Here is an 11,770-nt window from a genome sequence, read left to right on the forward strand (position 1 = left end):
ACAGGACACCGCCGGGGAGGCGGGCTCCCCGGGCATTCTGGGACCGCCCGCCGAGCGCGGGAGGGGCGCGCGGCGCGGCGGCCGACTCCGCTCCGGGCCGATGTGGCCGGCCGGCCTGTTGCGAAAAGGCGACCTTTGTCAGCTCACGGCTATTGTTTGCAGATTCCCTGTGCACACCGTGGCATGTGAACAACACATCTGCTCCCTGGAGCTTAGAGAAAGAGGGAGAGAGGGGAGGGGGTGGAGAGAGAGAGAGAGAGAGGGAGCGAGGCAGAGGGAAAGAGAAAGAGAGGCAGAACCGTAGTACATACAGTATACAGTCAGCTCTGCTGATGGAGACCGCGGGCACGGTCCCCCTACTTGTCAAATATTTGTCTGGCCTTCACCAGCTATTTGCCTTTGTCTGTTTGCTGTGGATATATAAGTCTGTTTGAGTCTGATAGAGACCGTATTTCCACATATCAGACACTGAAGAAATGTCTTTTTTTTTGTTGTTGCATAATTTACCTTGTTAACATGCTCTGCCCTCACTGCATTCATTCTCTCTTTATTCATATTCCTGTTTACAAGGGAACATCCTTATGTATTCAAGGTGTATTGTTTATTTATTGCTTATGTTTGTTTTAATAATTTATTGTTTTAGAGTCGAGGGTTTTATGGCCTACTGTATGTCAGCACCAAAGTGCCGGTTTAATATTATTCACGATCATACATTCCCGATTGACTGCAGACTGCAACGTAACATTCGTGCTGTGTGAATGTGAAGCGGAGTCTGCCTCAGAAAGAGCTCTTTAGAAGGGGCCTCTGCTGAACATCGCAGTTTATTAGTTTAATGTGTTTTTGATTGATTTTGTGATTGTGAGTTAAGGGTTCATTAAGTGAGCCTTTTACGAACACAGAAGCCACAAAGGGCGTCTTTGTCCGTCGGCCTAGGGGGGGAAAATGGAGGAATAGTTTGAGATTACCAGATTATTCCATATTTCCTCCAGAGCCACGCCGTTCTCCGGGCCTGACACTGTACGGTCTGTGGTTGGCGAATACCACAACTGGATCTGTGCAAAGCATCCTGGGAAAGGAGCTTTATAGAAAGTGTCGTGGATATGGCCTGGAAGCCCTGCCGAGCACGTTTTTGAGAGAAAGAGCTTGGTTAATGATTTGATTCTGAAACCCTATCTGATGTGCCCCCGTACTGCACTTCTGCTGGAAAGAGTGCAGGAAACGGTGTCAGACAGCAAGACTGCTCCTATTGCTCTGATGGAACTTATTAATACTGATGTTGAGCTTCTGATTTATAGTCATTTTATTTATGTATTCATTCATTCATTCATTCGTTTATCATAAAGGACCGTTTCTTGTGACCTACACTCTATATTAGGACCCACATACTGAGATTTAGGTCACAGTTTCAAAGTCATAGTTTACAAAAGTATTTGTTATTTTCAAAAGGCACATTAAAAATATAAAATGTGTACCAAGAAAGTACTAGCTGCTTCAGTCCATTACTGTCATCAGTACAGTCTCTCTCTGTCTGTCGCTCTCTCTCTTGCTCTGACTCTCCCTGTTTTTTTTTTTTACACTCTTTAAATCTTTTAGGACCTTCTAAACAGATTCTGATGCAATGGAATCGACTCCATTCATTGGGGGCAATACATTAAAAAAAAAGATTGTATCTCTTGGCTGATCTTTGCTTCATCAAACCCAAAAACAGCCATAATCTGGATTCAGATAGGACACCTTCACCTGCAGATCATCTGGGTGGGGCTAATGCCTCTTCATCTGCCATCATCTGGGTGGAGCTAATGCCCCTTCATTTGCCATCATCTGGGTGGAGCTAATGCCCCTTCATTTGCCATCATCTGGGAGGAGCTAATGCCCCTTCATTTGCCATCATCTGGGTGGGGCTAATTCGCCGTGTCCAGCTGTCATATGGACAGAGCTGATGAAGCTGCTCCCTTTATGTTTGTGTTATCCAGTGTCATGCGGAACTTGGCCACGACTTTCCCACAGTAATTTTATTATCATCCTCAATCATTTTCAACCTCTGCAATTCGTAATATAATGAAAGCCTGGGAGATCACACACAGACCGTTCTTTTCTTTTGCTCCGTGCAATCGGCCAATGAAATTTAGAGATTCTGAGGGAAGAGAACGAGTGTGCGTGTAGCTAACAAGCTGCAGTTTGCCCGGCCCCAAGAACAGACCAGCAAGTCTTGTAATTTCCTCACAAAAAAAATCTTACCCCTCCCCCAGTGCCCAGTACACTACCCCTCCCTCCCCAACAGCGGTCCAGTTATGATGAGAACAAGGAGGAACAAAACTGCTTTTCTTTGCATTGTGCCGCTCGCAAATTTTCCAATTTGGGTGACTGGGGAAAGGCTTCCTATTTTTGGAAAGGAGAAAGGAATGGGGATGCTGGAGGGAGAGAAGCGGGCCACTGTGAGCCGGCATTCCAGATGTCCCAGAACGACGGCTGTACCAGCCCAGGACCTCCGGGTGCCGGCTGCCAATGATGACCTCATCAGGTCCGGGCCGAATGGGCCGAAGACTGGGGTGCACAGTTCCCCCGTCCCGTCCTTTCATTTTCCCCTCACAGTCTCCAGTGTCCCTCTTTTTTTCCCCCCTGTCCCTGGCAAAATTACTCCTTCATAATTAGCCATTGTTCCCGCTCTTTTGGCAAGGCCTTTGGAGCTTTTTTACAGGGCTGCCCTCTTTATTTTCCTTTACCCCCCACCCCCCGCCCCTGGCCCCTATCTGCTCATTGTATCTCCCTCAGAAACAGAGAGACTTGTGATATCCCTCTCTCTCTCTCTCTCTCTTTCTCTCACACACTCTCTCTCTCCCCTCTCTTTGGCAGTCTGTCCCTTCTCCGCAGCTAGCCTCGAGAGCGGACTGTGGGAGTTTTTACACTTGATTTGTTGAATCAGAAGTCTTTGCCGTAAACTCCTGACCGCACAGAAGAAACCTATCTGTATAAGTGACAGAGAGAGACCTGCCCCTGAATGGTGCTTTGTTTACTGTTTTCCTAAAATGGGGCCCCCCCCCCTCTATATTTCATCTGTCACAGTTGCCTTTCTTTCTCTCGACAATGCTTGATTGTTCTCGGGAAGAAAAAAAAAACGCAGGTTCTTCTCGCAGGAGAGGAGAATTCTGTATTATATTTTCCTGCCAAATTCCGATCTCTGTTTTCCTTCCCCGGCTCTCACAAAGGGCTCATAACTTACTGTCAGCCGTGAGCGGGACCACAAAGCTCTACTGTTGCTCGGCAAATAGGCTGCGTTGGTTTGATGGCTTGACCGGGCTGTAAAGTTTGCTTAACTGCAGCACAGTGACAGCAGGCACTTTGGGAACTGCATCCCCCAGAAAGCCCAGACCGCTGCACATTTAGAGAGAGAGAGAGAGGGAGAGAAGAGAGAGAGAGAGAGAATGAGAGTGAGAGAGAAAAAGAGAGAGAGAATGAAAGTGAAAGAGTGAGGTAGAGAGAGAAAGAGAGAGAGAGAATGAGAGAGAACAAGAGAGAGGGGAGGAGAGAAACAGTGTGAGCCTTTTCTCGTCTGTGAATCTCTCTTTTGCGTCTGTCTGCCGCTGCTGCAGCACCAAAGTCCGGCGGGAAGCTTCTCCTCGTAAATTCGGTTTTGGTTTTGGCTCTCCCCGTGCGCGTGAGCGAGCGAGCGCGTGGCTCTCCGCTGTGGACGTGTGTGTGAGCCAGCCTAGCCGGCAGGCCCGCCTGGCCCATCGCAGCGCCGCCCTGGCCTCCCCGCCTCCCTCTGTGATCTGAGAAGGTGTTATGTCGTCAGGCTGTGAAGTTGTGGGACACGGATGCCGTAGAGGGAGAACCACAGAGGGGACTGGCAGGCCCAGTGTGTGAGTGCTTACTGACTGCTCACTGACTGGGCACTGTGTGTGAATGATTACTGACTGCTCACTGACTGGGCACTGTGCTTAAATGATTACTGACTTCTCACTGACTGGGCACTGTGCTTAAATGATTACTGACTGGGCACTGTGTGAGTAATTACTGACTGCTTATGGACTGGGCACTGTGCTTAAGTGATTACTGACTGGGCACTGTGTTTAAGTGATTACTGACTGCTTACTGACTGGGCACTGTGCGTAAGTAATTACTGACTGGGCATTGTATATGATTATTGTCTGGGCACTGCGTGTGAGTGATTACTGACTGGTCGCTGAGTGATTACTGACAGGGCACTGTGCTTAAATAATTACTGACAGGGTACTGTGCTTAAATGATAACTGCAATGCTGCAGTGCTCACTCAGGACCTACCAGCAGGGACAGTGCTGCGTCGTGTGGTGTAGTGCAGTGTATTGTTATGTAGAACACACAGTACAATGTTCACAGTTCTTCATTTCAGATAGGTATATATGTGAATGAGTAGCTTTTGCACCACAGCACAGAGCACAAGAGGATTGGAAGTGTAGCTTTTCATTGATTCACAATTATAAGACCATAGTATAGAACCAGAGCTGCCCTGTAATACCACTGTGTAGAACCAGAGCTGCCCTGTTGTAATACAACAGTACAGAACCAGAGCTGCCCTGTAATACAACAGTATAGAACCAGAGCTGCCCTGTAATACAACAGTATAGAACCAGAGCTGCCCTGTAATACAACAGTATAGAACCAGAGCTGCCCTGTAATACAACAGTATAGAACCAGAGCTGCCCTGTAATACAACAGTACAGAACCAGAGCTGCCCTGTAATACAACAGTATAGAACCAGAGCTGCCCTGTAATACAACAGTATAGAACCAGAGCTGCCCTGTAATACAACAGTATATACAAACCTGGGTTGTATACAGTATATGCTACCCAGGTTTGTTTGAGAGAGTCTCGACTTTCTCTCTCTCTCGCCCTCTTTCTCTCACACACTGTGTGTCAAAGCTGGACTGGTTTGGCTTTGAGCGACTGTACAGTCACAGTGGAAGGTGGTCATTTATTTGCACTAAATGACAGTAAAGGCTGCAATGATATCCCAGTCAGGAGCATCTCATTATATGGGAAAAGTCCCCCCAGGAATCCTGCTCAGTCACCAGTCTCTCCTGCTCCTCTTCCTCCTCCTGCCTCCTCCCTCACTCTCGCTTTCAAAGCTCAGTGCTGAAGTCCTGTCTCATCTTTCCTGTTCACTTAAAATTCAGGAGTTCTTTTTCCCCCATGGGATTTTCTTTTCAACTCATTGTGTCATTTTGAAAGACCACTTTATATGATAAATGACATGTACAATTTGCGTGCCTTTTTATTATTGTTCTTGCGTGTGTCTTCCTCTTGTCCTTTTGACATATCCTTGTTTTGTTTGAATCCATCATTTATTTAAAATGCCATTGAATGAATGTCTTCTCCAGCTTCGTCAAAACATGTTTGCTTTAAATACCACTTTCTTAGTAGTGAACTTTTATCTGTACGATACAAGCCGAAACACAATCCCAAGTGTTAACCACATTCCCTCTTCTAGGAGAGTTCTTGGGGGAACTGATTTTTTTTTTTTAGGAAAAATCTCACAATAGTAATAAGTGTTTTTTTTATTAGCAGTGGATGAGATAGCGGCACACTGTTTAAGCAGCGTGAAAGCACCACTCCTGAAAGAAAAGTGTGATCTCCTTTTCTCACTCTGTGTCCTACAAACCTTGATCCCTTTCCCTGCTCTGGGAGCTCATCTCCTCACACTCTCCCCCTCCTACAGACACTGTCCCAAATTACCGTCGGTTAAGTTTGATTACTCCACCATGTTTCATTTGCCATTATGAGTTATAAAATAATATTGAGTTCTGAGTGAAACAGAAGAATCATTTAGTGCACAGAAAAACTTTGGTCTGCTTTATTTTTATTTATTTTATTAAGGTCAGGGATTTTGAGTAAGAATAAGGGCATGGTTTTTTCAGGACAGTTTTTGATTTACTGCCTCTTATTTTTTAATGAGTCGATATACAGTTTACACAGATTATGGAAACAGTGTGCTTAAAGACGTTTAGTACTCATAAAACTTTTATATGTGCCCTCTCTTCTTTTGTTATTTCTCCAAGCCATTTTTGTCTATAAAACTCGTTATCTTCTTAACCTTGATTATAAACATTTCCCCCAGTAAGACACATTAGACTCCTCAATTGTGTGGGTATGAATTAATACATTTAGGAAGGTGTAATAGTTATTACTTGCTTAAACAAATGCCAATTATTTCTTCATTTATGTTTAATGTTGATATTGCATTCATTACATTACATATATTATGCCAAAAAGAAAAATTTAAATAAATAAAAAAATCGTAAATTTGTGTTTCATAATTTGTGCCTATACTATTTATTATCATATATATCATATATATATATAGTCATAAATGTGTGATACAGGAGTTATTCTTTAATTCACACAGCAAATAAAATAATGTAAGACAAAGAGTAACATGCACTTTTCTGGTTTGTGTGTGTATGTGTGTTGCTGCCCCTAACTGTTGGAAACCCAAAGCTCTGTCATAAACCAGCCTTTGCAATACAGGCTGGAGCTTTCCCTTGAGATGGACTCACACAATGGCCCCCTTGTTTTCTCCCCTATTTTTGATTATTCCTCTTTTTTCGGCAGTGGTGTTAGAAGTGAAGGGCTAATATTTTCCTCCTGAAGTGACCTGTGGTTTAGGGGTGGGGCGGGGGTAGGGGGGCAGGGGGGCTCGAGCAGGCTGGTGTGGAGTTACTTAACGCCATTGTCTATAAAAGGTCAACAGCATGAGAGGGCAGAGCCGGGCGAGCTCAGAACCAGTGCTCGTTACAACGGGAGGGGGGGCGGGGGGTGGTGCTGGGGGGGCGTGGGGGGGGGGTGTAGGGGCTGGGGGAGAAACGGGATACCCACAGACACATGGTCCCAGTCACAAGACCTTGAAGGCGGGCCAGCGCTGGGCCCGCTAATGCTAACCAATTAAACAGAGGGCTGCTGCGCGATGAAACATTATCAGTGGCATCAACTCATGAGTCAAAGCATTCCTGGCTATATGAGCCTGCCGCTCAAAGGACCCTAACTTCTTAAGCCCTATAAATACAGCGGAGCAGCGATATTGTCAGCTAAATATAGTCCCTTTTCTCTTCTCTTTCCTCCTCTCTCGAGACGCCAGGGCTGCGACTCTGAGAACAGGGTCTCCAGCGCTTATCGATTACTTTGGTTTGTTAGCTGCCCTTTGTTATTGTGTAATCAGGCGTGATTGGCTGCCGCACGTAGAGAGGCTGGGGAGGCCTTTACCGATCATACTGCTTAATATTCACTCACACACACACACACACGCACCCACACACACGTGCTGGACAAACATTAGAACATAAGATCACATAATGACAGAAACATGCAATTCAGCCAGTTCCTGGCTGGCCACTCGGTTATTGATGAGTTCACGGGGGGCGGCTGACTTCAGTCATGCGTTGACTGTGTGGGTGATTTTGGCGTTTTGTGCCCAGTCCTTCAGTGCTGATTATTGCTGTTTTCTGTGCAAGCGTCTGTGTGTGCCATCCTGTTTGTGCTTGTGACTGTACGTCTTTATAACCATGGTGTGTTGTGTGTGTTACATGATAAAAATTACATGTGTTCATGTCAGCTTTATATAGAGTCCAAAGAGGTAAAATATACTCCTTGCAACTTATCCTAAAACAATGCCTGGTGTTAATTTTCAGATAAAACCTTAAGTTTTCTTTGAGAAAACTACAGAAGTGAAGAGCGGAGTGTATTGGGGTTAGATTTGGGGTATTTTGAATGTATGTGAGCATATACATTTCACAGCTCACGCAGACATTAAACAGAGCACAGAGGACCTGCACTGTGATAAACATGTATACCGTGTCCATTGGTAGTGTGTTATGCAGGGTTATGCTACTTTAAGACAGTCGGTGATTTGCTTAAACGCAGTCTGATGGGTACGTGGATCTGTCCCCCCCCAGGGGAAGAGCAGGTGCCCAGGTGGCCCTCACCCGACGGGCTGGCCTCATCCTGGGGGTCTGGACGCGGGGAAACCGCCTCTCCGTTCCACTTGAGCTCTGCGCTCCGCAGCTTAGCTCAGCGCTCCGCACAGCTCCCAGCACTGGCCCGTTAATTATTAACTCCAGCTGTCAGACAGCGTTACACAGCTCTGAACAGGTCTGCTGCGCTCTGACGAGACTGCTGCAGACACACGTCACAGAGAGATGGGGGAGCCGGTCTCTCTCTCTCTCTCTCTCTCTCTCTCTCTCTCTCTCTCACACACACACACACACGCACACACACATGCTTCAGTGCTCTGAGTGATGGCTGGAGACCATAGTGAAAGTGCCTGGGAGACTGAATATTTTAGAGGTAAAATAATCCCGCTTGATTTACTGTGTAATACAAAAGTAGTGCTTTGTTTCACTCGCGCTCCATTGAAGATGGGTGTTGTTCCACTGGAAGCCCAGGCTCATTGGAGCCATGAATATAAAATGTGGCAGAATCCTGAGCCCCCCCCCAGCCCCCCCGCTTCACCCCCCCCCTCAAACCCCACAACCCCGCAGCATTCCTCCGCAGCGTTCGCAAGTTTCCGAACTTTGCTGCGAATTTTGATTGTCAATTAACACTTCCCAATTTCGGGATCATTTTCGATTTAATATAATTGCAGGAAACCGTTTATTGGCTGATTGAAATTGAGGGCTGGGGCGCGCTTAAGAAAACAGGCGCGAGCGGGGGGGGGGGAGGCTGGAGGCTCCTCCGCCCCGCAGTGACTGACGGGCCGGAGCTGTTTACACAGCTGCTGCGGGCTGCGTGATTACCATGCGCTCCCATTGTCCGCTTGTTCCCTCCGCCGCGGAAAACAAAAACGGGTCTGTAGCGGCGAGCGCATGTGTGTCATTTATCTGCGCATGCCCTGCTATTGCAGAGTCCCCGCAAACCAGCGCCCTGGGCCTGCGCAGCCCAAACAGCGGCGGCGGAGGGGGAGGCCTGACCGCCCTGGCAGGTCCCGGCTGATGTGTGATGTTTCAGGACCAAGCTTTTGTTTTCGGAAAAGCTGAGGCACATCGCCCGGTCCCAGCATCCATTGTGTGATGCGGTTGAAGGCAGTATGAACAGACGAACTCAGTCTGAAAATGAATATGAATATGGACTCCATGGCAAATTAAGCCCCCCTCTTCCCCTCACTAACCTACAGATTGGCTGTATTTCTCGGCCTGTGGGGTAAAATTTGGAGTATCTTGGGCCTGCCCTGTTGCCATGCCTCCCCTGCCCCCCCCCCCCCCCCCCAGCTTTTTGCTAGAATGCTCCAGAGGGGGGAGGCGCTTGTTACGTCACAGCCCTTGACCTGATATAACCATGTCTCTTCACCCGCGCCAATTCCATCAAGAGCAGGGCTTTACCAAAAAACTCCCATCGACCTCCCACCACAATGCTGCCCTTTGAAAGCACTCAGAAATGACACCAGGGAAATGTCACCATTCAAGCCGATGCTGGCTAATAAAGAGGCTGTGCCCGGCTCAGATCTCTCACCCCGGATCCCCTCATTAACCGGATATCTCCCGTTTTCCTTTAGAAACATCCAGGGCAGTTAATCCAGGGGCCTCTGGATCCGTTCAGCGGGCTGAACGCTAGTTTCATTTGGAAGCTTGCTGTTTGTAGTCCATCGTGTAGTTTATGGTTTTCCTCTCAGCCAAATAATCTGTTTACAGTTTCCCTCCAGACTGATTCTGGACATTCTGTTGTTTTTTATTTGTGAATTTGGGGTGGGTGGGTGGGTGGGGGGGGAGGACAGGGATTTGGGGTGGCTGTTCAGGTGGCTTCCCCTCCATAGAAAAATAATGAAGTGCTCTACCAAAAATAATTTTGACTGACTGATGTATTTATGAAGTGACTGCTTTTTGATTGGCTGATTGATGGATTGCTTGTTAAAGACGACACAGAGGGAGAGCGCGGGTCATGTGTCCCTCCCCTGACCAACGGGACGCCTCATAATGGCTTTATTAGTAGCACGTGTAATTAGATTATCGCATCGTATTCATTTCGTTCTCCAAAGGCCCCAGCCTTGAGGGCCTCCTCTTAAATCGTGAGAAGAGTGGAATCGGCTTGTGCAAATCCAATCAGGAGCCGCAGCTCACTGCTAAAGTGGCCGTTTCAGCTGGAATGCGCTTCATTATTGCGGTTACACCTGATATGTCAAGCATGCTCTTCACTGCAGTGATCGTGACATGGTGTGTCAAACTTGTGCATTTTTGCCACCGGCGGGCTGTGAGTTCCAGCCTGTTTAATCAGGGTGTGTTTGCCTGAAGATGTGCTGCAGTTGTAAAAAACCTAATACTACCTTTGCTCATTCAGATGGGGGTGGGGAAGTTGTTGGAGAGGATGGAAAAATATTATTGATATTTATGAATATTGTTATCTACAGGATAAATATTATTAATTCATTGTCGGCTCAATATGAGTGTCGTCTGTGCAACAGTTAACCCTGTATAGTTGTTTAGTGGGGGTGCCAATACATGAGGCCCAGTAAACGTGCGCTACATGCTAACATTTCCCACTGCTGTGCCTGAGGTTCGTTGAAAGTGTGCTACATGCTAAGCTTTCTTAGCACTGTGCGTGAGGTCCTGCGAAGGAAGCTGAATGCTATCATTTCCCATTGCTGTGCGTGAGGCTCAGTGCAAGTGTGCTGCACGCTAAGCTTTGTTAGCGCAGTGCATGCGGCTCAGTGCGAGCGCCTTACACGCTAAGTGTCCTGTGTGTGCGTGTTGTGTGTTGCATGGGGCAGGCCCAGGCACCGCTCCAAGCGCTAGCTCACCGCGTCCTTTTTACATTAAACAAAGGGCTCAGCTCAGAACACGCCTGCCGCTCTCTCCCAGGCGATGCTGCTAGCGGCCGATAAAATCTCCTCCGAGCCCTCGGTGCGGGTCCAGTCCAGGGGTCAGTCTGGGAGCCGGTTCCAGGCCATTGTCCAGATCCGAGCGCTGGAGCCGCCCCCCCCCCCCCTCCCCCCTACGTGTGCCGGTCGGGGCTTTTTAGGGCTAAATGGAGACAGAGTGGCATTGTCCGGTTTCCCTCCTAAAACGCTCTCCTCCGGCGCAAGTTCCTGTCTTCTCAGCGGCCGTGCCAGCGATGCTCACGTCTCCTGCCTTCTGTTACCCCCCCGCTCTTTTTATTACAAACAAAGGGAAGTAAAATAGGCTGGTCCGCTCCAGTGATATGCTTTATTTGAGTTGAACCCTGCGAGGGATGTTCTTCCCCGTGTGTAGGCGGCTGTAGGACGTGGGCGGTGTGGTCCTCGCTGTACTGACCGTCCCTGTGTTTGTGTGGTGTGGTCCTCGCTGTACTGACCGTCCCTGTGTTTGTGTGGTGTGGTCCTCGCTGTACTGACCGTCCCTGTGTTTGTGTGGTGTGGTCCTCGCTGTCTCTCCGTACTGACCGTCCCTGTGTTTGTGTGGTGTGGTCCTCGCTGTCTCTCCGTACTGACCGTCCCTGTGTTTGTGTGGTGTGGTCCTCGGTCTGGTCGTACTGACCGTCCCTGTGTTTGTGTGGTGTGGTCCTCGCTGTCTCTCCGTACTGACCGTCCCTGTGTTTGTGTGGTGTGGTCCTCGCTGTACTGACCGCCCCTGTGTTTGTGTGGTGTGGTCCTCGGTCTCAATGTACTGACCGTCCCTGTGTTTGTGTGGTGTGGTCCTCGGTCTCAATGTACTGACCGTCCCTGTGTTTGTGTGGTGTGGTCCTCGGTCTCAATGTACTGACCGTCCCTGTGTTTGTGTGGTGTGGTCCTCGGTCTCAATGTACTGACCGTCCCTGTGTTTGTGCGGTGTG

At 48.1% G+C, this 11,770-nt stretch overlaps 1 protein-coding gene across 21 annotated transcripts in view; it reads left to right on the forward strand.

Annotated features, from left to right (window-relative positions):
* Nucleotides 1-11,770, forward strand: part of LOC118227027 (transcription factor SOX-6-like) — a 188,160-nt gene that overhangs the window by 57,529 nt on the left and 118,861 nt on the right. For 4 of the 21 annotated variants that reach the window (XM_035417087.1, XM_035417089.1, XM_035417088.1 and 1 more), the window contains exon 1: nucleotides 3,843-3,860. The exons of the other annotated variants lie outside the window; for them this stretch is intronic. The gene's annotated coding sequence lies outside the window, so the exon portion shown is untranslated. Of the gene's footprint in view, nucleotides 1-3,842; nucleotides 3,861-11,770 lie in introns of those variants that run through there. 21 annotated transcript variants of the gene reach the window in all.

Source organism: Anguilla anguilla, chromosome 5, assembly GCF_013347855.1.
Source record: "Anguilla anguilla isolate fAngAng1 chromosome 5, fAngAng1.pri, whole genome shotgun sequence".
Lineage (NCBI taxonomy): Eukaryota > Metazoa > Chordata > Actinopteri > Anguilliformes > Anguillidae > Anguilla > Anguilla anguilla.